Source organism: Chenopodium quinoa, unplaced genomic scaffold (genome assembly GCF_001683475.1).
Source record: "Chenopodium quinoa cultivar QQ74 unplaced genomic scaffold, ASM168347v1, whole genome shotgun sequence".
NCBI classification, from domain to species: domain Eukaryota; kingdom Viridiplantae; phylum Streptophyta; class Magnoliopsida; order Caryophyllales; family Amaranthaceae; genus Chenopodium; species Chenopodium quinoa.
Window position 1 is genome coordinate 2,469,769 of NW_018744093.1, and position 26,387 is coordinate 2,496,155.

A 26,387-nucleotide genomic window follows, 5' to 3' on the forward strand; every position below is an offset into this window, starting at 1 on the left:
AAACCAGGCGGACAGACGACCATTGGATAAACGGTCATACACTCAGCATGATCCAACTCTCGACCTCAATATAGTTCTTTAGACAAACCATGCTTTGCCACTAAGTTTTAAACTTAGTTTATTTTATAATTGTAAAATGTTCGTTTGTTTGGTACCTGTACAGAACAGGCGCCAAACTAGATGCGTAATCGAAGCGGCAACCGCATGTTGGGTTACAGGCGGTAGCTTCAACTATTTTGATAACCTTAATATGAATAGTGGTCGAATGCGGACTGTTTATCAAATGGACAGGCGGCTTTATTCGTACTGTTTAGGTTCCTCGCTAGGTTGGTTGAGTGACTATGAGTTAACCTTTTGGGTTAATCAGTCTCCGTCACTTGAACTTGAGTGAATGGAAGAAACAGTCGGTCGTGACCACATGTTGTTTCTCCATTTTCTAATTTAGACTTAGCTTATTACCCAAACAGCTGCCAAGGTTAGAACTCAGCTTATGCCGAATGTATTGTCCCAAGCAATAGCAGGCTGTTTCTGACTTAGATTCTAACTGTCTACCGCTTGTTTAAAGTAAGCGGTATGTTTGTCTTCGTCTCATGTCAAACGACTACGAGGTTGTCTTAGAGACATTCGGTGGGGCAGTTTGTTTTAGGTTTATAGAGCAATGTGCCACCCAAATGGGAGATGCTCTCTGCGACGAATTCACCCGGATGGATGTCGCCGGACGCCTGCTCAAGTTTGGGACAGACGTATTAGTTTAATTTTATTAGGATCATCCGACCATGGGTCTCAAGCTGATCATCCGGCCATTGGCCTCATTAGGTTGTTCAGAATAGAACATAGTTGCTAAGTTGTCTAGACTTAACATTTTTACTCATGTTAAAGTAGGCGATTAAAATAAATAAGGCCGACAGTGTATTGCACAGGAAGCTTTCCCCACTGAGGAGACTTGCAAAAAACTGAAAAATAAATTGCAAATTTTATTGATATGCTTTCATGTACAAATAATTTACAAATCTCAGAAGTAGTACGTTTTCAAGTTGTGTACGTTCCAAATTCTTGCTAGCTATCTGCCGTCTGGTGTTTCCAGGCGGTAGCTTCCGCCTCTAACTTCTTTATAGATTCGAGAGGGGCCATCCAAATTAGGAGTCAGCTTTCCCTGCTCGTTAGCCCTACCGACTGCTTCCATTTTTCGTAACACAAAGTCCCCTACTTTTAGGGGGCGTTTGTGCACTCTTTTATTATAAGCTCTTGTCATTTTCAGACGGTAGATCTCATGACGCAAGGCTGCATTGCCCCTGCGTTCTGGAATTGAGTCCAATGCTAGCTGCATGGCCTCCCAGTTAGCCTCTTCGTCATAAAGCATGACTCGAAGGGTCAGCTCATAGTGCTAAAAAGGCAAAATAGCTTCAGCACCATAACTCATGAGAAATGGAGTTTCACCATTTGCCCCTTTTTCAGTCGTCCTGATGGCCCACGGAACATGCGGTAGCATGTCAGCCCATAGGCCGCCAGCTCTTTCAATTTTCTTTTTGATGCCAACAGAGATTAACTTATTGAAGGCTTTAACCTGGCCGTTTGCTTGGGACGACCGACTGATGCAAAACAGTGAGAGATCCCTTGGTCTCCCAACCAGTTTTTGAGAGCGGGCGTCTCAAATTGTGGACCGTTATAAAAAACCATAGACATAGGCACCCCAAACCGGGTGATGACATTTCTCCAGATGAAAGAGATAACATCCTTTGTTTTAATGCCTTTGACCGCCTCTGCCTCTACCCACTTGGTGAATTAGTCGACAGCAACAAAAATGTATCTCTGTCCGCCTGTAGCAGGCGTATACAGACCCAGAATGTCCATGCCCCATTTGGTGAATGGTACTAGGCTATGGATAGCCGTCAAGTAATTGGCCGGACGATTGATGAGCTTGCAAAACCTTTGACACTTGTCACATTTTTTCACCATCTCCATAGCGTCTTCTTCTAGGGTAGGCCAGAAGTAGCCTTGCCGCCTGACTCTCTTTGCTAGGGTCCTACCGCCTATGAGGGAGGCGCAGAAACCCGAGTGCAAGTCTTGTAGGACCTCTCGTCCCTTCTCTAGTGTGACACATTTCAAAAAATCTTGGAGATAGCCTTTCTTAAAAAGCTCTCCATTATGGATTTCAAAATTGGTCGCACGTTTTTTTATTGCGACCATCACAGGGTAAGTATCCGGCAAGGTGCCGTCTGTTAAGTAAGCCCGAATGCCATCCATCCAGGTTGAGCTTCGATCTAGGATTCCAATGGGTTCATCTTAAATGCTCCTTTTTTCTATTACTTCCCAAAAAACTGATCTAGGTGTGTCACAAGAGGCGGATGATGCCAGTTTGGAGAGAGCATTCGCCTGTTATTCTCAAACTTGGGCACCTGACTTAGATGAAAGTCCTCAAGCGTCTCAACCTCTTCTTTGACCGCTTGTAAATACTTGATCATAGTCGGATGTGTGGCTTCATAATCACCATGGTATTGGCTAACAATCAATTGTGAATCAGAACGGGCATCAACTTTCTTTGCCCCAGCCGCCTTACACATGCGGATGCCGAGTAGTAGGGCTTCATACTCTCCCTCATTATTTAAGGCTTGGAAATTAAAACTTTGTGCATACTCATACTTGTCTCCTTCAGGAGATTGACATATGACGCCTGCACCACAACTGTTCATGGTGGGGCTCCCATCCACATATACCTTCCAAACCTATTCAAGGTTTTCAGGATCAGTCGGCTTGGTCATTTAAACAATGAAGTCAGCAAACACTTGTCCTTTTACTGCTTTCCTTGGCTCAAAAGTAATTTCAATTCTTTGGATTTCAATCGCCCATTTGATCATTCGGCCGGATGATTCCATGGTTGTCATTGGCCGCTTAATTAGCCGGTCAGTGTAGACCATGACCGAATACGCCAAGAAGTAAGGCTTTAACTTCTTAACTGCCATGAAGAGGGCAAGTCCAAAAATTTCAACCATGGGGTACCCCGGCTCCGCATTCTGTAGAACATGACTGATGAAGTAGACCGGGAGCTGGGTGTCGCCTCATTCAGCAAGGAGAACAGTACTATATAAGCGCATGGTTAGAGACGGCTAGGTACATGTACAACACTTTTTTTGGCAAAGAACTGACCAGCCTTGGTAGAGAGTGTAAGTGTTCCTTCAAATTTTGGAAGGCCGCCTCTGCATCCACCCCCCATTCAAACATAGTCTTCTTCTTAATTTCTCGGAAGAAATAGAGGCACTTGTCGCCTGACCGATTGAGGAATCTCCCCAATGCCGCCAGACGGCCTGTTAATTTTTGAACTTCTTTTACAGTACGGGGCGACTTCATGTCTATGACCGCCTGTATTATTTCCGGGTTGGCCTCTATCCCCCTTTGATCAATCAGAAATTCAAGGAACTTCCCAGACTTAACACCAAAAACACATTTCTTGGGATTGAGCATGACCTGGTGCCGCCTGAGTGTGGTGAATGTTTCTCGGATGCCTGTAAGATGGTCCGTTTGTAGTTTTAATTTGACTATCATATCATCAATGTAAACCTCCACATTCCTTCCAATTTGATTAATGAAGATTGTATTAATCATTTTAAAGAAGGTTGCAGGCCCATTCTTCAAACCAAACGGCATCACAGTGTAACAGAATTAACCCCTGATCAGTGACGAATGCAGTTTTTTCTTGATCTTTTTTCCACAAGGGTATCTGATGAAAGCCTGAATAGGCGTCCATAAAAGCTCATTAAGGCATGGCCGGCTATAGAGTCAACCAGACTGTCGATCTTTGGGAGAGGATAACTATCCTTTGGACATGCCTTGTTGAGGTCTATGTAGTCTACACACATGCGCCAGGTTCAATTCGGCTTCTTAACAAGCACAATATTGGCAACCCAATCAGGGAAATAGCATTGCCGAATGAAACCAGCATCTAACTTTTTTTTCACCTTGATGGCTACCGCCTAGCTTTGTTCTTCTCCATGGTTCCTCTTCTTTTGCCTTACCGACTTCTTTTTAGGATCCACAACAAGCTTGTGGACGGCTAGATCAGGGCTGATTCCTGGCATGTCGTCCACCTCAAATGGATGCCTTTGAATTCTTTTAACGAGTTGTGCAATTATGGACCAAGTTCAGCAAAAGAAGTTGTCCCCACCTTGACAATTCGTTCAGGATTAGAGTTATCCAAAACGATTTCCATATGCTCACCATCCAGCTAAGTACGGAGTTCATCCAGCCTTTCACCGGTCAATGATTGCTTTTTCTTGTCTTTTTTCTAGGCCACCATTTGGTTGGCCTTTCTCTTCTTGTCGGCTGCTGTGGCAGCAGGTACGGCTTCCTTGATTTTCTCAAGGTCAATAGTTTCTCCACTGGGGTCGGATGCAACCATAATGGGTTTGACATCAGAGAGGTAACACTCCCTGGCCATCTTTTGGTCTCCCCGAAGGGAGCCAACTGTTACATCATCCTTCTCAAACTTGAGGAGCATAAGAGAAGGAATGACAACATCCTTGGATTCAATCAGGGTGGGACGCCCCAAAATAATGTTATAGGCCGTCAGCTCTTCAACAACTAAGAACCGGACCAACATGTGGCGTCCCTTCCCTTTTTTTCCCATAAGAATGGGTAGGTCTATTCGACCTAGCGAATGTACCACACCACCTCCAAAACCCACTAAGGGATAAGAGACCTGGTGCATGTTCTCGGGCTTGTACCTGAGTTAGGCTAGGCACTTGTGACTGATGAGATCAGACGAGCTCCCAGTATCAATGAGGATTCGGCCAACTCTTTGGTTGGCCACTTTGCATTCGATGACAAAAGGATCATCATGAGGCCTCGTGACTTTACCCCTGTCATCCTCAGTAACTACAACTTCGGGGAAACAGTCCTTGGATGCCTGCCCCTTTACGACCAAGTTGACATCGAGCCGTCTAATGTAGTTCTTGTTACCTCGGATCCTTGGGCCGCCTCCAGCAAAGCCGCCTGCTATTGTATAGATCGGAGTTTCATCAGTGTCCAAACTATTAGCAGAGTGAAGCTTCATTTTAGACGACTGCCCATGGTTAGTTTGCAGGGTAACCTTGGACCTCAAAATATAAGACTTGAGAACTCCTTTATCAGCCAGACGGTCCAATAGCCGCTTGAGACTAAATCATTCATTGGTGTCATGGCCAATATCCTCATGGTAGTGGCAATATTTATTTTTGTTCCGATTTTTGGCAAAACCTTTCATAGCAGCTAGCTTGTCAATGGAGACCCGGTCCTTAATCTTCCCTGAGGATAGAGTGACAGACTTTATTGAATTCGTACTTTGGGGAGTAGGTTTTTGTTTCTCTCTTTTTCTTCTGAGACGGCTGTTTAGAAGTATCAGCCACCCAGACTTCTTTTATTTTCTATCTTTCTTAGCTGGCTCTAATGGTCGACTATATTTTTTGTCAGATCTCTTTGAGTCCATCTGTTTACTAATGTTGCAGAGCTCGGTCGCCTGTATATACGTGTCTGCCTCTATTAGTGCTTCATGGAGGGTAGCAACCCACTTCCTTACAAGGTCGAACTTGAAGGCCGACCCGTCTTTCAGACCTTTGAAAAAGTATATATAGGCCACCTGATTAGACAGTCCTTGAATTTGAATTTTCATCAGATTGAACCGCCTAATGTATGATCGTAGGCCTTTCTTCTCTCCCTGCTGTATAGCTCCCAAGTCAAGACTTGTTTTCTTTATAGGGATATTCATTGAGAAGTTTGACGCAAACAAGTATGCAAGCGTCTTGAAATTATTGATGCATGCGGCTGGCAGGATGCTGAACCATTGCTGGGCGACGCCCTTCAATGTGGTCGTGAAGCATCTACACCATGCATCATCATCCAACCCTTGAAGATATATAAGGTTGGTGTATGCCATCAGGTGGTATTTGGGTAGGTGGTACCGTCATAGGCACCTATCTCAGTTATTTCCTTGGAGAACGTAGAGGGTTGTTCTCCAAGTCTTAGCAGTCAAAGCTGCCAATCCAAGAGTTGGACATTATTTGTCGCCTGCCCCCCGAAGAGGGTCGGCTACAAGTAAGGTTGTCCATACGGCATGTAAGGTTGTTGAGACGCATACGGAGCCGCATGGAGCATCTGAGGACTAGAGTGGGCAGACATGCCGCTTGTCTGGTTCTTATGATTTGATTGTGAATACCTCATTGAGGTATTCGGAAAGCTGTCTTGCGAGTTTGACATTGAAGCCGACTCAAAAAGTTGCATGTTCTTCTTCTGCTACATTAACATCCGGGCATCAGAATAGGTATTCTTTGAATTGTCCGGCTGTACATGATGTGGCCTTCCTTTTTTATGGCTCAAAGAACCGAAGTCTTGACAAATTTATCAAGGGCTTCTATCCCTCCCTTGGTTTAGGGTAAGGAGTGGCCTCTCGGTCTTTGACTAGCTTATTCTTCCCAGAATGGGAGGGCTTTTTGGCCGACTGTTCCTTGGTAGGGACAACCGTCCGTTTATCGATCAGGTCCTTAATTTCCCCTTTGAAACCGTCATGAAAGTCATGAGCTCATTTTTAGTGATGGGGACGGAGCCTTCAGCTGCCAGAGGTTCACCGGCCGGCTGGTCGGCTAGTTTGCTAGGGCCCGCCTGTTCGATAGTCCGTTCATTCCTTTCGAGGGGACGGATGTGCCGAGTTCTTAGGGACCCGTCAGGGGCCGTGTTTGTGTCGACCTCACAGTCGTCATCTGTATGTTGGTCTATATAGACCTGGACATCGGCCATAGGCCGTTTCTCATTAAGAGGCGGTACAGGTTCTTGTGAAGTCATCTTAGAAGTACTCTCCCCACAGACGGCGCCAAATGTTTCGGGGTTTTTCGGATGTCCTACAGGAGAGTTACAACACCAAGACTGACCTCTGGACGCCTGTACCTGCAAAACAACGGAGACTCTTGTGGGTGGGAGTTCCGCCTCCGACGATCAAGTTAGAACGTATTCAGAAGTAAAGATGCGAAAAGTAAAGGGGATCAGGCTCCTCTCAGAAGGGGAGTGATCATCCGACTGTCTGAGACAGTCTCAGAATCCGAGCCTTAGCCCTCAAGTAGCGTAATTAAAGTTGGAGTTAGCGCTCAGCAAGTAATGTCCGCGTGTGTTTAATGATTTCTAAATGATGTTCCTCAAAGGGAACATCTCCCTTTTATAGGGTCCTTGAAATGCGGGCCCAGTACTAGGTTTCCATAACCTAGGACTGACTGGGCTTGCCTTGGAGTTTGGGCCGTAAAGGTCGGTCGCTTTCCCAGTTGGCAATGCGTCTGCCACGTGTCGTGACCTAATTGGTCCACCATGGGCCTCTCACGAGGTGACACATGGCGGACTCTAATTGGTCCACGCGGACAACACGTGGTAGAGCTCCATTGGTCCACGTGGCGGGTAAAATCCCCTAATCACCTATAACTAAAACAAAATTGTTAATCTAAGCAAGAATCACTCTCCATATTAATCTTTAATTTTAAAAATACTTTGATGTGAAAATGAGTGCTCCTCTAAACCACAAGCAACCTCTTCCATCAATGGTGATTGAGATAAGTTTGAGTTTTGAAATTCCTTTAATATTAGGATTTTTTGTCAGAAAGTACGTGATAAAACCCATAGTTTGTGAGAAACTATCTAAAAAAAATGTAGTAATAAAGTACCCAATAATAGGTAAAATATTGTAACACTACACGAAAAGAGCAAATTGGCAACGGTTCAAACCCCCCCAAAGGCAACGGTTTTGAACTGTTGCGTATTTGAGGGTTGCCAAATCCCAAAATAATTGGCAACGGTTCAAAACTGTTGCCAAATACAATGGCGCCCCTTTTTTTTTGTTTTTTAAAAAAATTGGCAACGGTTAACCATTGCCAATTGCTTGTGTTGGCAACGGTTAACCATTGCCAAATACAATGGCGCCCTTTTTTTTCTAAGAAAAAAATTGGCAACGGTTAACCGTTGCCATTGACTTGTATTTTTATTTTTTTTTGCTGCAATATTATTAATATTGTAATATTAATATTAATAATAATAATTATTATAATTATTATTATAATATTAATATTAATAATAATAATTATTAATATTATAATAGTAATAATAATAATAATTATTATGATAATAGTAACAATAATTAGTATTATTAATAACAAAACATAAATAATAATAACAATCGCAAGAGATGATATTAATTAGAAAAATGTTTCATGTTACCTACAAACAATTTTAATTAGTTATAATAATGTATAGTACATAATTAGTAAGCTAAGGCTAGGATTGATGAAGTAGCTAGCTAGTAAACGATATTTACAAATTAAATGTGATGTAGATCGCCAACATCTCTTGAATTACAAGGAGTTCCTCGCTCGTGTATGGCTGTCCCGTTTTCCCCTTGCAAAACTTAGAATACACAAAACGTGAGTTAGTAGAATGAAGTGAATTAATAAAATTGGGGTTAGTTAGTAGGAATGACCCGAACAAAACTTGGAATAATACACAAAACGTAAGTGAACTCATACTTACTCATAATAATAACATGACATTATTACTTAGTTATATGTGACTAAGGAATGAAATTACAAGAAAATAACAATATGAGGGTTTAGGTCGCATTTTCGATCAAAATAGCCCAAGTAAGGCCATTTTGGCTTCTAGGATGCCTATTTTCTATAATTCTTGTATATTGAAATCATAACTAGTTAAAACATGTCATTATCACTTAGTTATAGGTGACTAATGCTTGAGATTACAAGAAAAGAGCAAGTAAGTGGTTTTGGAACGCAATTTCAACCAAAATGGCTCAAGTAAGGCCATTTTGGCTACTAGGATGCCTATTTTCTATATTTCTTGTGTATTGAACTCATAACTAGTTAAAACATGTCATAATCACTTAGTTATAGGTGACTAATGCTTGAGATTACAAGAAAAGAGCAAGTAAGTGGTTTTGGAACGCAATTTCAACCAAAATGGCTCAAGTAAGGCCATTTTGGCTTTTAGGATGCCTATTTTCTATATTTCTTGTCTATTGAACTCATAACTAGTTAAAAAATGTCATAATAACTTAGTTATAGGTGACTAATGCTTGAGATTACTGTACAATGAGTCATCACTATGTGATACATGAATGACTCATCACTATTTCAACCAAAATGGCATACCTCTTCAAGCTGACGTGTGTCTGTACAATGACTCATCACTATGTCATACATGAATCTCATCACGTATAGGCCACAGTCAACTCCGTTTTTCTGTTGTGCGCACTAGCATGAGGAACAAAGCACATGAATCAAAATGCATAGCAAATAAGCAACATCTTAAGCATTGTAAAGTAAGAAAATCACAACATCATGGGTGAATTACCTTGGGTGCTTTCCATGTAGGACCTCGAGGAGATCGAGGATTTATCTTCTTCATGGTACTACAAAAAATCAAAGTAATAAGTTCAAATTTGACTAGTATAATCAATACATATGAGTTAAGATACGAAAATGAATAACAAGAAGTGAAACAAACTAGATACTTACTTTTGTAGTATGGACCTCACGAGGCGCTTTCTTACTTGAGGTAACCGAGCAGAATCAAAGTAGAAGATTGTGTTACTGGAAACACAAATCACAAGTAGGGTCCATTGATAACTACACACGAGACAAACAAATCAATAGTTAGCCTATTACAATAAATAAACTGGGAAAACAAATGAACTTGACTAGCATAATCAGACGTACTACTCATAATATGGGACGAATATAAACTTGTCTCCCGCACTCACTGATTGGATGATACCCCGTTCAGCATAGTACAACACGTCAGCAGAGTTGCCTAAGATTCTAACAGTGGACATCTGCTCAGGGCACAACCACCCAACTTGACAAGGAGATTCAAGCTCCCATATTTGCTCCTGGAGTGCTCTGCATGCATGATAACAAAATGTTAATCGAAAACCAAACGAAAAACACCACTAAACTGAATAACATAAATTGAGTACCAGTTGAATTACCTCATGGATATTTGAATGAGGGAAATGTTAAGCATTGCACCACTTAGAAATTCCTTCACATCTTCTTTGAATAGCCATGTCGTTGCATCATCATCGTAGTGGAACATTTCCTTAGGAAGTTGAATTTGGATGGGGCTGTCATTAGGCAACACGCAAACACGTTTGTGCAAATAAGCTAACTCCTGAGATAGCGATTGAAGCACCGTGTCTTCAACTAATGGAGTAGCTTGCATAGCTGAACCTCGTGAAGGGCTCTTCATCGACGCTTTTCCACTCACCGAGCCATGTTCACTCCTCTTCTTTGGCCCCTCCACCCTCTTCTTTGGAGTTTGGCTTTTCCTCGATGGCTAACAAGACAAATCACACAAATGGTTAGAAAAGATTTCCATCCAACTCTTGGGAAGAAAAGATTAAAGCGTGAAATCTAAATCTTAATTACCTGATTCATCAACCGTATCCAAGCAGATGTCCATTGCACAAAACTACCTTTTGCTGCCCAGAGTGTAGTGAACTCATCCTCCTCCACGGGCACAGGTATTAAGATGCCCTCGAACCCGGGAACTACAGAATGGATCCCGACAGAATAATGCTCAGGCAGAAGAGGTCGAAGATGGACCGTACCTTGTTCGGCCGGTTGTGCACTACCATAGGCAACAACATTCAAAGGTCCATCATATGATTCGCCTGGGTGAAGAAGTTCACAACGGGTCTCTTCATGCACTAATTAGGAAGATACTTGTAAGAACCAATTATAGTAGAACCAAAAAACACGTGAAACACAAAAACAAGTAAGGCAACACATCAATAGAAGAAAATCAAAAATAAAATTAAAACAAAAAAAAATAAAAATAAAAAAAAAACCCAAAACGAGTGCAAAAAAAAAAAAAAAAAAAAAAATACCGGGCGGGAAAGGCAGCAGCTGCATAGCTGCTGCGAGGCTGTACAACTACTGCAGTGCAGCTACACCCTCATTTTTGGCTTCCCAATGAGAAAGAGAAGGATAAGGAGAAGGAGAAGGAGAAGGAGAAGGAGGAGGAGAAAGAGAAGGAGAAGGAGAATAAACAGAAGGAGGGGGAGGAGAAGGAGAAGGAGAAGGAGGAGGAGAATGAGGAGAAGGAGATGGAGGAGGAGAAGGAGAAGGAGAAGAAGAAAGAGAAGGAGAAGAATAAGGAGAAGGATAAGGAGAAAGAGAAAGAGAAGGAGAAGGAGGAGCAAACAACAACAACACACCCCAACAAAGCAACACCAACAACACAACACAGCGAACTTCACCATTTCACAGCCAACTTAACCATTTCACAACAAAATCCAAAAACCAATATCATTATCCAAACAAGTAAGTAAAAAATCACCTATATAATAGGAAAGTCATGAGGTGTCGGAGTATCAAGCCCCCTTGAGTTCGCATGTGAAGGAGTACCAATCTACAATAGTGTATTGATAGTGAAACATTAATTAGAACCGTACCCACATAACTCAACATATCAAAACTTATAGAGTTGAATTCTAATCATGTACCTCCTCGCGTGCATTTATCTCCTGTTCTCCTTCTCTTCGTGGGTGGCTACTTGAGTTGACCGGTGTTGTCGAGAAAAAGGGCATGGTCGGCAAATTCATTTGCTTTGCCCATGCATTGAACTCTTCGCGCATCTTATTGCGCACTTGTTCTTTAATTGATGCCACCGTAGCATCAAAGTTCTGTGGCGAGTTCACACTTGCTCGGATCTTCCAGATTTGGTATATTTGGGATCCATTACCTTCTCCCATCCTAGTAAGCTCCCCCCAGCACCTAATACCCGTCCCGGATGGTAGGGCTTTCCCATAGCCAAGGTGAAGGGGTCCTTCTCTACCGTCGGGACAAGCTTGCCTTCAACAAGCTCTCCAGTGTACTCAAGCTGTAGCAAAAACAAAATGGCAACATGAAGTAAGTGTTTATATAAAGTGATATACATGCAAATGAATAATGTAGTTCACTAGTTCATAGTTGCTTACTAGCTTATCTGTCATTTCTTTGGTTTCCGGAGCCTTGATGGACCATTTTCCGGTTTTCTTGTCCCGCGAATGCATAGAACAAAAGAAATCCCCAGCACGACTCACCAAAGTACTGGTCGTGGAGTTAGATGGCGCTATGGAGGACCCTAAAAGTGCAGTGGGGTATACTCCTTCACTCACCCACGTATCCCTCCATTCATCATACGTCATTGCTCCCATATGATGGTGGTATTGCTTTTGCAATGCATTCTTGGAATTATGCTCCCTCATTTCCTACATAAAAAGATATGTTAGTTTCATTACTAATAAAAAAGACGATAAATTACAACACAATTTTCATCAGAGTTCTTTAAACTTACAATTTCTTCTTTTGTACATTTTTGAAGAACGAAAGCTTCCCAATCATCCTTCAATATGCTAGGCCATATTTGCCATGGGAGTTTGTCTTCATCGATGACATCATCATCACTGCCACCTCCTTTCTTGTTCTTTGGTTTCCTCACAAGTTTCTTTGTGATAAACCGACGAACTAAGTTACACTTGAAGCTTCTGAATCTTGCCGCAAGTAAGGATTCAAACACCCTTCGCTTGGCGTACTCATTTGGAATGTTAAATAGACTCTGCAAGCACAAATAACAAACATTATTAGTTTTCCCATAACATAACAATAAATTGAAATTGTTTATAAATAATGTGGAATAAAAAAAAACTTACCCTGGTATCATTCCAAAACGTGTCAATCAAGCCTGTAGGTACGTCGCTCATACGAAGCGTAATGGGGATTTTGCGCGCACAAATGCCAACTTGAACAGCATACTGACGACGCCATTTACCTGAGGGTTGGCCTACCCCGTCATACTCCAAGACCATAGGACCGACAGGTTTCTTGAAAGCTGTCGTCGGACCCCTCTGCTTTTTCTTCGCTGGTGCCTACACCCCCCCTCCACTTTGATCCTCATGAAACGGCTTCATAATGGCATTATCGATTGGAGGCGCTTGCTCAGCTGCAATTTCAAACTCATCTATCATTCTCTCCAATCCATCTTGCGCCTGATCTTCTGGCTCACCCAAATCAGGTTCCTTGTTCACATCATACAACTGGTCCCCATCATTAGATGAATCATCATCATAAGATTCAACATCCTCAACTCGAACACGGTATTGATCGTCCGCCATTAGATGTTAAAACCTGTCTTTACAAACATAACACGTTATTAGCTGCTGAATTGTAAGGTAAACTTATAATCATATATAAATTGCTGAATTATAATACAAATAAACATAGAAAATGGTGAAGCAAGTTACTTTATTCATTTAAAAGAATATAAGAAAAATGGGCAAGTAATTCAACAATTTCATTCATTTTCACCTAAAATGTGATTTTATAATTCTTTGTACGCCTACAATTCAAACTAACAGAAAATATATAGTACCTTAATTTAATATTCCTTCATTGTGGTCTGATCTCATGTAATTGGCTTGGTCGTCTATCTCATTTGGCACAGCAGGTCTAGGAACAGTGAAAGGTGCCGAGTCATCAAAGGCATCATATTCTTCCTCATCCTCGACATCTCTAACGCCAAGGATTCTTCTTTTGCCGGCTAGCACAATAGACCATTTTGAGTCGGCAGGGTCAGATACGTAAAACACCTGCTTAGCTTGAGATGCAAGGATGAACGCTTCCGCACTATCATTCAGGTTGCCAAGATCTACAAGAGTAAAGTCATCAAATTTGACGTTACGCCTGATATTATCAACCCACTTACACCGGAAAAGAGCAATCGTGAAGTCACAATAATCAAGCTCCCATATTTCTTGAATTCGACCGTAGTATGACAACTCTTCATCAACGGGTGATTTATCCTTAGCACTTGCAAACTCCCTTGACGATGCCACAACCGTTACACCACTGTTTTGGGTCACAAATGATTTCTAATCTTGACGCTCAGTCCAAGATGTGTACCCATTTATGTCATATCCCTCAAATGAGCGAACATCATCCCTAGGACCATAAGCAAGCCACCTTACTGTAGTTGTGACACTCTCATCCATTCCACCCATCACTCGATCACGAAACCAACTCACAAACTTCTTATTGTGCAACTGCATGAGTGCCCTTTCACCTTTCGACGGAAACTCATCACGCAAACTAGCCATATGCTCGTCTAAATATGGGTGAACATCTGCAACATGGTGCAACACATATAGGTGTGCTTGTAAGAACTTCTCTCGATCAGGTGTCATTCGTTTCAACCCGATTGTGCCATGACCATCAAGTCTACCTTCATGTCGAGAAGTAGGAATACCAATAGGTTCAGCAACGGCTATATAGTCGGCCACAAAATTACCAATCTCCTCGGCCACGGTCCCTTGAATCATACTTCTTTCCCGGTGAGCCCGATTCCTAACTTTATCTTGCACTGTACCCATGTGTCTTTCAAAAGGATAGTACCACCTCATGAACACTGGACTGCACAACTTAATTTCACGCACCAAATGAAGAATCAAATGCACCATTATGTCGAAAAACGAGGGCGGGAAGTACATCTCAATTTTGCACAAAGTCACAACCACATCCGCCTGTAAAGAATCAAGTGTACAAGGATCAAGCACTTTGCTACATATTGTATTGAAAAACGAACAGAGGCTTGTAATAGCTTCCCTCACGTGCTTTGGCAAAATACCACGTATTGCAATTGGTAGAAAAACTTGCATCAGAACATGACAATCATGGGATTTCATACTTGTCAGCTTCAATTTTCCATTTAAGGATACAAATCTTTTCATGTTAGATGCGTACCCTGATGGAACCTTAATGCCATACAGACATTCACAAAACTTCCGTTTTTCTACCCTTGACAATGTGTAGCAAGCCGGAGGTAAATAGGCCTTCCCCTCTTTGTCTTTTCCCTCATTTTTCTTCTTCGACGCATCCGCTGCCTTTCCCTTTCCCTTGTTCTTCCCCTTTCCCTTTTTCGAACCCATTTCTTTTTTCTTTTCTTGTTCCTTTCCCTTACTAACCCTTTGCTGAACCCACAATTCTGGACGCACCCCCATCTTTTCCAAATCTAAACGTGCACCCTTTCCGTCCTTTGTCTTGTTTTGAATATTCATCAGCGTTCCCACAAGAGCGTCACACACATTCTTCTCTATATGCATTACATCAAGACAGTGCCTAACGTCATGTTCTTTCTAGTACGGGAGCAACCAAAAGATTGATTCTTTTTTAAAGAGAGCAACTGATGCCGCTGCTTTTTTCAGATTTCCCAAGTATTGTTCGTACACACTTAACCCGAGCGTAAACCTCCTCACCAGTCAGTGTCCTAGGAGTAGTCCCCTCTTCAACCGTCCCATAGAAAGCCTTTTTCTGCCGACGGTACGGGTGATCGCGCCTGAGAAACCTTCTTGTCCTCAAATACACCTCTTTGAAAGAATGATCAAGGCGTCTGCTTGGCGTATCATCAATACAAATGGGAAATGCCTTTTTCCCTTTATTCTTATACCCAGACAAGTTGCCATATGCAGGAAAATCATTAACGGTCCACATAAGAGCTGCACGCAATGTGAACATCTCATTCTTATGAGCATCAAACACGGAAACCCCTTCGTCCCACATCTTTCTCAAATCATCAACCAATGGCGCAAGATACACATCTATGTCGTTTCCAGGTTGCCTTGGCCCCGATATCAAGAGTGAAAGCATTACATATTTCCTTTTCATGCACAACCAAGGAGGCAAATTGTAGATCACTAAAAGTACCGGCCATGTGCTGTGCTGGGTACTAAGAGTGCCAAATGGATTCATCCCGTCCGTGCACAAACCAAGCCTTAAATTTCTGACTTCATCACCAAATTCCCCAAACTTCATATCAAGGTTCTTCCATTGCGGGGAGTCGGCTGGGTGCTTCAGCATTCTGCTTTTCTTTCTTCCCTCTGCATGCCACCTCAAGTTTTTAGCGTCTTTTGGTAAAGAGAACAGACGCTTAAACCTTAGAATTATGGGAAGATACCACAACACCTTAGCAGGAGGTCCCTTCGTACCAGCATTACAACTCTTGCGCTTGTAGCGCGACTTCTTGCATCTTGGACACTCCTCCAATTGTTCATATTCATTTCGGTAAAGAATACAATCATTAGGACATGCATGTATCTTTTAATACTCCAAATCAAATGGACACATGAGCTTCTTAGCGTAATAGTAAGACTTAAGAATTTCATTCCCATCGGGCAACATCTCACTTAACACGCTCAACAAGGAAGTAAAACTACTGTCCGTCCACCCATACTTCGACTTAATGTTAAAAAGAGTTAGCACGGCTGATAGTTTGGAGTATTTTTTGCACCCAGGATACAAAGGATTTTTAGAAGCTTCCGATAATGACTCAAACACGTCACCTTCAAAACCACGCATCATCTCATCCACACCTTCATCCTCAACCTCATCCACATGATCATCCTCAAATCCCTCCTCAGCATCATCATCAACAATATGTTCATCATTCTTGTGTTCCTTGTCCACACGGATATCATTGCTTCTATCATCATGCACATCATACCCAATAACATCCCCACTGTACTCTCCTTCTTCACCATGCCAAATCTGCACATGATATTTAACCCTAAACCCACGGCAAACTACATGATCTCTAATGATATCAACACTATTGACCACTTCACATTATTACAATCAACACAAGGACAATAGAGGCACTCGAAACCCATTCTGCGCTGATAAGATGAAGCCGTCTCGCAAAACTCTTGAACCCCATTAAAGAATTCCAATGTATCACGTCTACCATACATCCATCCACGATCCTTCTCCATTAAGTAAATTGTCTCTACACATGGCAACATATTATGAATAATGTATAATTGCTACATCTATTATATATATAAATCAAATTCAAACACACAACATCCATATAACATTCATATAGATACAAAAATGCATATATGCTTCCAAAGGGTCCTTATCACTCCAACCTAACCCATCCTTGAACGTTTACTCTCACTAGTAAATGTATGTCAGATTTCCAATTTTAAGGAAAATCCGGCAGCATTTCCCCCCAGTTCTCCAAGTATACGACGTAGGTAATTACTTACCCACATATGTACCTAGAAAACATGGTGATCGAGGAAATGCTAAGCCAAGATGTTCCTTAAAATCGAAAAAACTAACATACATTCACCACCTAAGTGAGAGTAAACGTTCAAGAACAGTCCCACTCGGGGACTATTCAAGACTTTCTCCTAATAAAAAAGCCTTGAACGGGTATCTAGGCATATGATGATACATGCAATCAATTAAAAAACAATGGATTAATCACACATCATGATAGAAGATGCACTAAAGTTATATCACACACCATCTCCACAAAAATGTGCAACCAAGAACTTATTTAAAGCACATAAAGTTATATATATATATATACCTGAGTACCTATAAAGGCTCAACACTCTCAAATAGAAGGTCAATGCCAAGGTCTATGCTTCGCCCAAAAAATTCCTGATAATCTTTTTCATTGTAACCTATATAGATTACAAATAGAAAACCAGATTAAGGGAAAAGATAAGAATGATATTAGTGAGCAAGAACAAGGACAGTCAGAGTAAGATACCAGGATGTTTTCCGCCCACTCTCCAAACTGATGATCTTACCCTAGAAGCCCTTGACACCCATTTCTTAGCCTGAAACACGCATATATATAGTGAGAAGCAACTCATAAAAAAAATTATATTCAAACCCTAAACCCTAAACCCTAAACTCTAAACCCTAAACCCTAAAACCTAAACTCTCAACTTTGTTCTCTTAAATAAAAAGGACTAAATTATCCTATAAATAAAATAAAATTCTCAACTTTATTAGTGATGATAAATAAAGTTCTCAGAACAATTTAGAAATATAGGTAAATGTAGTTTGTACTAAATACAATTCTCAGCTTATAAACAGCAACAATAACAGCTAAAAAAGGCCTTACATTTGTGGAGGGGGAGCCTTATGCGTTCAATGGAGGGGGAGCTGAGCCTTGCGCGTATAAATGGAGGAGTTAAGTAGCAATTATTGACAAACCCTAGCAATTACAAGAAACTTGTCAATATTAACTAAAGACCAATTCCTCAAAACCCATAACAATGGAGGAGCGCTATTACGACTTACCTAGCTAGGTCTAAGCTGCTACATACTTCAATAATGCAAGCATATATGGAGGGAGGCAGAAGAGAAGAGCTGAGTGCGTGAGGAGAAGAACAAACCCAGACCCACTGCGTGCGTGAGGAGGCAAAAGCTTCAATGGACCCTTCAATGGAAGCTTTAATGGAGGAATGGTTTGGGGAGAGCTGAGGGAAGGCGCGCGTTTTTGGAGGTGAAAGAAAAAACAGAGAGTTCAATGAGGGAGTATACAGTAGTATACAAAAACCCGGGGGTTTTTTTTTTAAGTTGGCAACGGTAAACCGTTGCCAACTCTACCCCTTTTATTTATTTATTTTTTTATTTTTTTAAAAAAAATTTAATCAATTGGCAACGGTTAACCGTTGCCACTCTGAAATTTAAAATGGGGTGCTCACTTAAGTTGGCAACGGTTTTCATAAACCGTTGCCATATGGGGTTGTCTATTTCTTTTTTTCTACTAGTGTAAGAAACTACCTAATAAAAGGTAAAATGTTGTACAAAACTACCTCTGCCAGATTTACAATGTTGGCCTACCTCAAAACACCACGAAACCACCTTTTTTATCCCCAAAACCAACACAACATGCTTGAATTCGCCTCCACCATGTCGAAAACACCCTCCAACCCTTGAACCACTACCTCTAACCCCAAAAATCAACATCCCAAATCACAAAACTACCCTCACCAACTTGAAGTATCTTCCAACAACCCTGAAGATAACCTTACCACCTTGAAAACCAACCCCCACGGTGGTTTTGGGGATGTTTTGAGGTGGGTCAACGCAATAAAATTAGGTCGCGGTGAAAATTGGGCCAAAAGTAGTATCTTACAACATTTTACCTTTTATTAGGTAGTTTCTAACAACATCTTTTTTATTAGGTAGTGTAGACACCTGATTGTGTCTCCCCAAAAACCAAACCAGTGATGAGTACGTTTTACGTCTTTGATTAACGAGTTTGATAAAGAGTTGAAGAGTCTCATGAAGTTCCCTTAAGCCTTGACCATACCCCTACCTTTTCCTAAAAAAATTTAACCCAAAATCATTCATTTTGTGTCTTTAGACCCAAAATCATTCATTTCGTGTCCTCAAAATCATTCATTTTGTATCCAATTTATAAAAACGTCCAAACCATTCTATTTTAGTCTATAATCCTGGTCCAATTGTTATTTAGTTGGATGGGTCTTGAAAAGAGATTTTCCAACGATATATTATAAGCCCTAGATCCAACTTAAAACGAATAAGTTATGGCCAAAATACTAAACCTAGCCAAAACCAGACTTAGGTCCACCTTACCTACGACCCAATGATCATGTGGAGAGTCTAAATACCTTAATCCCAATACTAAAACAATTAGAATTTATTACGAGCTTCAAGAATCCTCTAGAAGGTTCTAATTTATTTCCCCGAAAGATAAAGATTAAAGAATTTGATATTGAATAAAACATCTGTTTTTGATAGTCCTAATCCCGGTCAAAACTGAATTTTGTGTCTCATAATTTTTATCCAAATCTTAAATTGTTGGATATTCCTTGAAATTATCTTTCCAATGATATATCATAATCCCAATTCCAATTAGAAACGAAAAAGAAATGATTAAAATACCAAACTCTATCCAAAACTAACATTGTTCCACTACTTCGATCATATTTTAAATTATTAAAAAAATATATAAATATGATTCATCGCGCCGTGATGCTCGCCGCGATAAAAGGAGTTTAATTCTGATTCGAATTTGGATCTTTTCTGATTGCTTCAACTCTCTTTTTTCCCTATAAAAAGAGGTCGTTTCACCCTGTTTTCAATCACCTACAATCATCATCATCAATGCCCTTTGTAATATTCTCACTCTCTCTCTTGATCCCATATTCTTAGCTTAGCCTAAACACATCCTTGATGCTCATCTAATAATACACCATTCCTCATTCACGAGATTCGAATATTCCATGCCATCCCTGACATTGCCTTCGACCTCGATGTGAAAGGTTGATAGTTCTTTGGGTTTGGTCCCAAATATATATTTCATTTATTATTTGATTTATTTAATTTGTTTATTTAACCTTTCTTGAAGTTACTAAAGTGTTTATTGTTTTAATAGCAATAAAGTTGAGGCATCAAAGTGAGTAGATCTAGTATCTTTATTCTTTGATTTTGGTGTAGAAATTATGTTTAGAATATTGTTTTAATTCCTAGTATCATGTTAGGATGTTATTATAAATTCTAGTATCATGTTTAGGATGTTGATTTGTATTGATAGTATCATGTTTAGGATAATGCTTTGATTATGATTTATATTAGTGACATGCTAGGGTTTGTTATTAATCCGTTTAGTATCATGCCTAGGATCTTATTAACGACGTTTGATGATTTTAATTATTTTAATTAATCCATTTAGGATGTTGATTTGTATTGATAGTGTCAATTAATTATAGGTTGCTTTATTATTCATTATTGATTGTTATTGCTTGATCACGCCCCTTTTTGCAGGTTTAAAGGGAATTTGTATTTGAAATTACGCCTAATAATATAATTTATAATTTTATTTAGGCTAATATAATTTTAATTCAAGTGAACACCAATATTAGATTTGATTGTGCATTAATAATCAACCAACTTAGATTAAACAGGTTTAGGGCTAACTTGATGTGTGTATGTTTATCGGAAAGCGCACATGAATATCATAAGACTTATGTAGAGGCCAATTTAGGGCGGGTTCAATCTCTTTTAGATTGAATGCGTATCATCATCCCCGAATATCCAGTCATGGTTTCTGACCACTATGGAGTTAGCAATCTCCGTGATCGTGAATGGGGTGTAACCTTCGCACCTGTTAACGGTTTACAAGCTCCTAAAACTTTTTGGCGACTCTTTTATCTCTAGCTTCCTTCCCTTTGAGTGCCACCATGCCTAAAAGCATGAACACAATGGGACTCAAAAGGTTGAGTTTGAAAAAATTTCCTATATTTTTTGGCGACTCCACTAGGGAGGATTTCTAATTTTAATTCCTTAAATTTATTTTGGCAATCGATTCAGAATTAGTGGATGAGACTTGAAAGATTCTAGATATTCATTGTTCGTAATTTTGATTAACATTGTGGCATAAGCTTAAAAAGGTTCGCATTGGAAAGACCATCCGTACTGCGTAAAAAACATAGGATATTTACACGTAGGAAAAGTAGGAAATATCTTTCACAAGTAAAATCGAATAAACGCTAAGAAAAATTTGAAAAAACATCGAACATAGAAACTTCCGCGGCGTGTTGGAACTGTCGCGAGACGACAGAGTTCATCACCGGACGACAGCTTTATCGCGGCGCGTTAGAGTTTCTGTTGCGCAATGGCCTTTAATTTCTCGCGCCGAGTTCTCACGACATTGCGCCAGAATTCTGTCTTCGTGTTTTGCCCGATTCTAGTACTGTTTCGACGATTTTACTTCCTGATTGAGTTTTTTCGCCTTTTCTAAACCCATATGTGCTCTACATATGGTTTTAGCCCTTGGGAATTCAGGCTCCATCCACCCTAATGAACACTCCGTGTAACAATGGGTGCATCCGAGTTTGTGAATTCACCAAACCATGGAAGCGAGTTTAACTTGCGGGGTCCCAAACATTGTGCTAACCCTTCTAAGGTAAGTCTTCCGCGCAATAAATCTGTACTTATAACCCATGGACCTTCTTGGACACCATAATCCTTAACCTTAGAGAACTAGAGCCATGGTTAGGTTACAAACTCATTGCATCATATTGTGACTACTTGACTACTTGTGCATATCTTACTTGTGCATAACTTGTTTGTGATCAAACTAACCTTTATTCTTGTATACATGTATATACAACCTAACCTTTGTCTTAACTTGATTCTTGTACATATGACTTGTATATACTAACCTAGAGGACTTTGCTTAATTAATCTGGTTAATTAATATGCACCTAATTTATGAATATGCTCGACCTAGCAGACTATAGGCTTAACCCTTCGAAAGATTCACCGAAAACAGATTAGAATGACGATCCTGTACTGGTGCGTTAATTTGGTTTGTGGCGGAGGACACTGGTACCCATTGCATCGCGATAGTCTTGTCACGCCGCGATGGTGCCAACGCCCTGCAATAATTTCATCGCCATGCGATGATTCGGATGGATCCTTTCGAGTCTTCGTGTTGAGTCTAACTTCATGATAAGAATGAAGGGAATATTTTCTTATCAAAAGCCTTCAAATGAAAGTAAGGATCATGTCCTAGAAGCCAGACCACCTAAGTCGGATCCTAATAAACATTGCAAGTACCACCACGGAAGAGGTCAGGATACTGAGGAATGTTGGAAATTCAAAGAAGCTATCTATGATTTAATCAATGATAACAAAACTTCCGAGGCATTAGCCATCTCAGAGGATTAAATAACTTTTGACCCTTCTCTCCTCATTACACCTATTGGTGAGCCCATGATTAAATAAGTCTATGTAACTGCCATTAAAGAAGTGATCATGATTGAGGAGGATGAAGAAGTTTTCTTAGATGCCACCGAGGAAAACTCAGTAAATCTAAAAGAAAGCATTGATAAGCTCCAAAATTCCATTGCCAAGCTTACAAGTATGGTGGAAGACCTGGTGAATTGAATGTCAGTCATTGAACTAAATCCTCATTGCCAAGATCGCAAGAATGAAAAGGACGATCTCCTTCTTCTTCTTCCCATCAAAGATCAAAGAAAACACTCAATGCTCCTAAGCCGCGGGCAAAATGGACCATTGATGAATATACACCAATAGGAATGACTTAAAGTGAAGCTTTTGATTACCTCCATGGCCAAAGTTACATTCATCCCATTGGTCCAATTCAAGATCCAGTACCTGAGAGACGGTCTCCTAATTGGGATCTAAACTCCTATTGCAAATACCATCGAGGCAATGGTCACACTACTGAGAAATGCTTCAACCTCAAGGATCGCATTCAAGATCTCATTTATTCGAATTGCCTTCACGTTCCTCTTAGAAGATGAAGGACGAGTGACTATAAGCACGAGGCATGCTTTAACGACAAGATTTCATGATTCTTTTCTTATTCTTGATTTTCCCTTTCCCCAATAAAGTCTAGCATAGGCACCCTCTATCATTTTCTTTAGATTTACTTCATGAGTTTGTTTTTATCCTTTCCATTTTAATGAGCATTTATTTCCTTGCATATGATCATTGCATTGCATTAAAAAAAAAAATCCATGCCAAACTAAACACAAGGTATTCCGATGACTTGAGGCACCCGTTTTAGCCACATCATATCACCTATACCCTTTCGAATATACAATCCTTTCTTGATAAACCACTTTGAGCCTCATCTAACGATTGACCTTTCTTTTTTCAACCCACATCTGCCTAACCTTGGGATGAGATGGTGTGCAACTTATGCAATTTTCAAAGCAAAATACAAAAGCTTGAGTGATTTATACCAAAGAAAATTTCAACAGTTGAAAAGAAATAAAAAGTGTACAAAAGGGTAAGTGTTCCAATTTCTTTGATATGAACACGTCTTAGATTGCGTCTCTTATCGATTGCTCGGCACTGTGCCTGAGAAACATGAATGCCAAGTGAGTGATAACCGCATGATTGAGATTTCCCACTCTTATTTTAAAGAATACTCACATGTAAAATACAAATTCAAAAACAAAGAAAAGAAGTTCAAAAGTTAGAAACCTCAAGCATACAAATACCAAGATTCAAATGCAAGTTTCCACACCTTGGGGGTTTATTTTGGGTCTTGAGCCTTTATCCTTTCTTCTTTAAGCCTTTAGCCTAACCGCGTTACAACCTTTGAAGACCTCCTTAAGGTGTACACACACTTGTGTGAGGTTCGGCTAGAGCTACATTTGGCCCGATTCCTAACGGATACGTAGACAACCTCACATCAGGGTGCGGCCGTAATAATTATTCATCACATATTCACGCATGATCATATCAAGGGATCTCCAATGCTCATCCCTATCCATTTAGAGCTAGACTTGGGGGCTTGATCCCTACTTTATTAGGTTACCCAGCGTAAGAGTCACCATCATTTGGCTCTTCTCAAAATATTTTCTCACACCCTCAACCTTTGCAGCCTAACCTTAGTGTCACTCTCACACACATCACAAAACATAGCCAAATAATCCTTCCCTTAGGAACCCTTTATCATGAAATCTTGATACAACTACGAAGCACGCCTTGTTATCTTGGAATCATTCATTATTATAATCATCGCACCACAAAGTATGAAGTACTTAGCCTCCGCGCCTAAGTTACCCAAATACTTTCATTATCAAATCATCAATCCTTGCACCATGAGATACTATGATTAAGCTCACTCAACATGCACCATCGCTTGATTCATTCTTTTCATATTTTTCCTTTTGTGAAGTTCAAAAGCTTTGCCTTTTCACTAACACCTTACCCTTCATTCATTTTTCACGTCTTTCTTTTTAGCAGAAAGTCGGTACCCTCCACAAAAATGACAGAAATTTTTTTTTCTGCATTTTCGAGTCACTTTGAGTTGATTCTATGCACATGAGTCATACACATTGATTCATGTCATGTTACCACATCGAGTTGAGTTTACACACACATTGAGTCTATGCACACGAGTCCTTTATTTGTAGAACTAACGCTTTTGCAGGTATCGGAGTATAAAGGATGGTTTAGGATTGCAGAACAATCTGAATCATTCTCCGTCCCTATCGATATACTTTGACTTTCGTTTTCGAAACTTACGTTTCTCCAAACTCAGTCAAAGTGAGAGGCTTCTGTAGACACCTGATTGTGTCTCCCTAAAAACCAAACTCAGCGATAAGTACCTTTCACGTCTTTGACTAACGAGTTTGGTAAAGAGTTGAAGAGTCTCGTAAAGTTCCATTAAGCCTTGACCATACCCCTAGCCTTTCATAAAATGTTTATCCCAAAATCATTCATTTCGTGTCCTCAAAATAATTCATTTCGTGTCCAATTTGATATTGAATAAAACATCTCTCTTTTATAGTCATAATCTAGGTCAAAAATGAATTTCTTGTCTCATAATTTTTACCAAAATCTTAGAAGGTTGGATAGCCTTGAAATTATCTTTCCAATAATATATCATAATCCCAATTCCGATTAGAAACGAAAAAGATATGATTGAAATACCAAACTCTATCCAAAATTGACACTGTTTCACTATTTCGATCATATATTAAATTTTACAAAATATATAAACCTGATTCTAATTGGGTTGGAAATTATACTTCTAGATCTTTCCAACGATATATTATTTATCTTATTCCGATTTGTGGATCAAAAGTTATGATAAAAACAAAAACCGCTAAACTGCTAGACCATCGCACCGCGATGAACCTTGCGTGCTGCGATAAAAGGAGTTTTATTCCGATTCAAATTCGGATCTTTTCTGATCGCTTCAACTCTCTTTTTTCCCTATAAATAGCGGTCGTTTCACCCCGTTTTCAATCACCAACAATCATCATCATCAATGCCCTTTCTAATATTCTCTCTCTCTCTTGATCTCCTATTCTTAGCTTAGCTTAAACACATCCTTGATACTCATCTAAATCATACACCATTTCTCATTCATAAGATTCGAATATTCCTAGCCATCCTCGACATTGCCTCGACCTCAACGTGAAAGGTTGATAGTTTTGAGGGTTTGGTCCCAAATCTATATTTCAATTATTATTTGATTTATTTACTTTGTTGATTTAATCTTTCTTAAAGTTACTAACGTGTTTATTATTTTAATAGAAAGAAAGCTAAGGCATTTAATTGAGTAGATCTACTATCTTTATTCTTTGATTTTAGTGTAGAAATCATGTTTAGAATATTGTTTTAATTCCTAGTATCATATGAGTATGTTATCATAATTTCTAATATCATGTTTAAGATGTTGATTTTGATTGATAGTGTCATGTTTAGGATAATGCTTCGATTATGATTTTTATTAGTGACATGGTAGGGTTTATTATTAATCTGTTTAGTATCATTCCTAGGATCTTACTAACGATGTTTTGATGATTTCAATTATGATGATGATTGTTGTATCAATTAATTATACGTTGCTTGATTATTCATGATTGATTGTTATTGCTTGATCACGCCCCTTTCGGCAGGTTTAAAGGGAATTTGTATTTGAAATCACGCCTAATATTATAATTAATAATTTGATTTAGGCTAATATGATTTTAATTAAAGTGATCACCAATAATAGATTTGATTGTGCGT